The sequence below is a fragment of the Rutidosis leptorrhynchoides genome, chromosome 10 (genome assembly GCF_046630445.1).
Source record: "Rutidosis leptorrhynchoides isolate AG116_Rl617_1_P2 chromosome 10, CSIRO_AGI_Rlap_v1, whole genome shotgun sequence".
NCBI classification, from domain to species: domain Eukaryota; kingdom Viridiplantae; phylum Streptophyta; class Magnoliopsida; order Asterales; family Asteraceae; genus Rutidosis; species Rutidosis leptorrhynchoides.
In genome coordinates, this window is record NC_092342.1 from 163,760,033 (window position 1) to 163,765,153 (window position 5,121).

Sequence of the window (5,121 nt, forward strand, 5' to 3'; positions counted from 1 at the left end):
GCTTTAATTAGTTTTATTAATATATAAAACTAATATTTTTATAAAATACTTAATATAAAAATAATATTTTTATAAAAATTGAATTTTTACAATTTTTAAAATTTCATACCTTTTTAATCGTTTATTTGTAATATTTATATTTTTTTCGTTCGTAATTAGTTCATAACTTAGTATTTTTGCCGTAGTTATTTATATTTCTAGATTTTTAGGATTTGCCGTAAAATCCCTTAAGTGCTTTTTCTTTAGACTCAGATTTAGGTACTTAAGAATTTTACGACGTCGTTTATCGCTTTAGTTTTTAATATATTTTAGTACCTTTTTAAGTTATTTTCGTTTTAGATATAGAATTTCTCTAAGCTTTAATACCTTTAGACCCAACTTTTAAATTTTAGTTTTTAGACTTTTAAGTTTCGACGCTGCATTTTATTATTTTTCGACGCTTATTTTTCGACCTTTTATTTTTCGACGTTTTTCGACGCACGCTTTTTCTTTCTTATTTCTCGACGCTCTAGTTTTTAGGACATAGAATTTTCTATTTCTTCTCTAAAATTTCTTTAAATTTCGACGAAAACTTATTTTAAGTGGTTAAATTGATAGACATCCAAAATTTTCTGGTTCGTAGTAATAGTTGGATTTGTTAGTGGCGAGTTTTGGGCTTCCGATTTAAAGGGTCCTGGCTACCTGCTGCATCTATTAGCTATTCGAAATGTGGGAAAAATCAGAAAAGTCTATTAATTTGATAACTTATATAATTTTTATCTTTTATAACTAATAGGATATTTAGTGAATGCACCGAGCAAAACGTTCACCACCTGTAACTCGATCAAGACATCTAGCCAATATTGTCGCCGTTGATTTTTCTTTAGAATCATTATCTAGTCGACCAAGTACTCCAATTCAAATTTCTGATAATCCATTTTTTGAACCCGACCTCACAATTGAGAACCCGGAGGATATTCAGGGACAATTCAGAGATCCTGAACCACTAATCATTCCTCCTGAACCACAAATCACTCATCCAGAGATTGTCGAGGAAGAAACCATTAAGTCAGAATCCTCTAGTGATTCAGATTCAACAAATTCAATCATGGAAAATCTAGAACCTCTAAGTATGGAAGACCGAATGAGAGCTAAATGCAATGGCCAAGGTCTCGCAATTACTCAACCAGACATTAATGCGCCAGATTATGAAATCAAAGGACAAATCCTACACATGGTAACTAATCAATTCCAATTTAGTGGTGCGCCGAAGGAAGATCCAAAAGAACATCTTCGTACCTTTAATAGGATATGCACTCTATTGAAAATCCGAGAAGTGGAGGATGAACAGATCTATCTCATATTCTTTCCCTGGACTTTAAAGGGAGAAGCCAAAGATTGGTTAGAATCGTTACCTGAAGGGGCGATTGATACATGGGATATTTTAATTGAAAATTTTCTTAAACAATTCTTTCCAGCATCTAAAGCCGTGAGACTTCAAGGAGAAATATTTACGTTCACACAAAAGCCAAATGAAACATTATATGAGGCATGGACAAGATTTGGAAAGTTGTTAAGAGGATGTCCGCAACATGGTTTAGACACTTATCAAATAGTACAAATATTCTACCAAGGATGCGACATCACTACACGAAAAGATATCGATATAGCAACTGGTGGTTCCATTATGAAGAAAACCGTAACTGAAGCTTATGAAATTATTGATAACACTGCTTCCCACTCACATGAGTGGCATCAAGAAAAAGATATCGTTAGATCATCTGAGCGGCTAGAGCCAATTCTAGCCATGACTTTGATTCCATTTCCGTAAAGATAGATGCTGTCGAGAGACGAATGGAAAAGATGACTAAAGATATTCACTCAATACGAATTAGTTGTGAGCAGTGTGGAGGACTACATTTGACAAAAGATTGTCTCAGTATTGAACAAACAATGGAACAGAGAGAGAATGTTTCATACATTAACCAAAGGCTTGGAAATAATTATCAAAATAATTATCAACCGCCAAGACCAATCTACAATCAAAACCATAATTATAACCGAAATGTTCCATACAACAATCAACAAGGTCCTAGCAATCAACAAGTATCCAATAATACTTACAATCAGCAAAGACCTATTTTTCTAAATAAAGCACCACAAATCGATGATAAAAAGCCAAATTTAGAAGATATGATGTCAAAGCTAGTTGAATCTCAAACGCAGTTTTTCACATCTCAGAAACAAACCAATGAACAAAATGCTCAAGCATTTAGAATCAACAAGCTTCTATTCAAAATCTGGAACAATAAGTAAGCAACCTAGCAAAGTTGATAGGTGAAAGAAAATCGGGAAGTCTACCTATTGATACAAGTGCTAACCCCCGGAATAAAACAGCTAAAGCCATTACCACAAGAAGTGGTATTACACTTAAACTAAAATGTCCCGTTCATATTGAATATAAACGTTCCATATTAATTGTTTTCGTCGCGAGGTTTTGACCTCTATATGAGACGTTTTTCAAAGACTGCATTCATTTTTAAAACAACCATAACCTTTATTTTATCTATAAAGGTTTAAAAAGCATTACGTTGATTATCAAATAATGATAATCTAAAATATACCGTTTACACACGACCATTACATAATGGTTTACAATAAGAATATATTACATCAAAAATAAGTTTCTTGAATGCAGTTTTTACATAATATCATACAAGCATGGACTCCAAATCTTGTCCTTATTTTAGTATGTAACAGCGGAAGCTCTTAATAATCACCTGAGAATAAACATGCTTAAAACGTCAACAAAAATGTTGGTGAGTTATAGGTTTAACCTATATATTATCAAATCATAATAATAGACCACAAGATTTCATATTTCAATATATACATCCCATACATAAAGATAAAAATCATTCATATGGTGAACACCTGGTAACCGACATTAACAAGATGCATTTAAGAATATCCCCTATCATTCCGGGAAATCCTTCGGACATGATAAAACAATATCGAAGTACTAAAGCATCCGGTACTTTGGATGGGGTTTGTTAGGCTCAATAGATCTATCTTTAGGATTCGCATCAATTAGTAGATCAGTTTACTAATTCTTAGATTACCAAGCAAAAGGGGCATATTCGGCTTCGATCATTTACCCGTATATTGTAGTTTCATTTACTTGTCTCTATTTCGTAAAAATTTATAAAACTGCATGTATTCTCATCCCAAAATATTAGATTTTAAAAGTGGGACTATAACTCACTTTCACATATTTTTACTTCGTCGGGAAGTAAGACTTGGCCATTGGTCGATTCACGAACCTATAACAAATATGTACATATATATCAAATTATGTTCAAAATATATTTACAACACTTTTAATACATTTTGATATTTTAAGTTTATTAAGTCAGCTGTCCTCGTTAGTAACCTACAACTAGTTGTCCATGGGTAAATGTATAGAAATAAATTGATATATATTATCTTGAATCAATCCACGACCCAGTATATACACGTCTCAGGCTAGATCACAACTCAAAGTATATATATTTTTGAAATCCACCTCAACCCTGTATAGCTAACTCCAACATTACTGCATATAGAGTATCTATGGTTGTTCTAAATAACATATATACATGGGTCGATATGATATGTCAAAACATTTGCATACGTGTCTATGGTATCCCAAGTTTACATAATATATTAGAATACATGTATAATACAATATGAGTTAGCTAGGATATGATTAATATAGATTTGTTACCAATTTTCACGTAGCTACAACAAGCAAAAATATCCAATCTTGTTTTACCCATAACTTCTTCGTTTTAAATCCGTTTTGAGTGAATCCAATTGCTATGGTTTCATATTGAACTTAAGTTTATGAATCTATACAGAAATGTATAAGGTTATGGTCAAAAATACAGGTTACAAGTTGTTTTTGTAAAGGTAGTCATTTCAGTCGAAAGAACGACGTCTAGATGACCATTTTGGCAAACATACTTCCACTTTAAGTTTAACCATGATTTTTGGATATAGTTTCATGTTCCTAAGAAAAATCGTTTTCTCAAAAGAACAACTTTTAAATCAAATTTTATCATAGTTTTTAATTATCAAACCCAAAACAGCCCGCGGTGTTACTACGACGGCGTATGTCCGGTTTTACGGTGTTTTTCCTGTTTGCAGGTTTTAAATCATTAAGTTAGCATATCGTATAGATATAGAACATGTGTTTAGTTGATATTAAAAGTCAAGTTAGAAGGATTAATCTTTGTTTAGGAACAATTTTAGAATTAACTAAACTATGTTCTAGTGATTTGAAGTTTAAACCTTCGAATAAGATAGCTTTATATGTATGAATCGAATAATGTTATGAACATCATTACTACCTTAAGTTTTGTGGATAAACCTACTGGAAAAGAGACAAATGGATCTAGCTTCAAAGGATCTTTGGATGGCTTGAAAGTTCTTGAAGCAGAATCATGACACGAAAACAAGTTCAAGTAAGATTTCCACTCGAAATAAGATTGTTATAGTTACAGAAATTGAACCAAAGTTTGAATATGAGTATTAGCTTGAATTAGAAAGATAACCTACTATAAATAACAAAGATTTCTTGAGGTTAGATGATCACTTTACAAGATTGGAAGTAAGCTAGCAAACTTGGAAGTATTCTTGATTTTATGAAACTAGAACTTATAGAATTTATGAAGAACACTTAGAACTTGAAGATAGAACTTGAGAGAGATAAATTAGATGGAGAAAATTGAAGAATGAAAGTGTTTGTAGGTTTTTTTAGTCGTTGGTATATGGATTAGATATAAAGGATGTGTAATTTTGTTTACATGTAAATAAGTCATGAATGATTACTAATATTTTTGTAATTTTATGAGATATTTCATGCTAGTTTCCAAATGATGGTTCCTACATGTTTTAGGTGACTCACATGGGCTGCTAAGAGCTGATAATTAGAGTATATATACCAATAGTACATACATCTAAAAGCTGTGTATTGTACGAGTACAAATACGGATGCATACGAGTAGAATTGTTGATGAAACTGAACGAGGATGTAATTGTAATGATTTTTGTTAAGTAGAAGTATTTTGATAAGTGTCTTGAAGTCTTTAAAAAGTGTAT

At 31.7% G+C, this 5,121-nt stretch overlaps 1 non-coding gene across 1 annotated transcript; it reads right to left on the reverse strand.

The window, feature by feature from the left end:
• Positions 1 to 1,471: 1,471 nt before the first annotated feature.
• Positions 1,472 to 1,578, reverse strand: LOC139873901 (small nucleolar RNA R71). Its single transcript, XR_011767612.1, has one exon. It is a non-coding gene; the product is annotated as a small nucleolar RNA R71 (small nucleolar RNA).
• Positions 1,579 to 5,121: the final 3,543 nt, after the last annotated feature.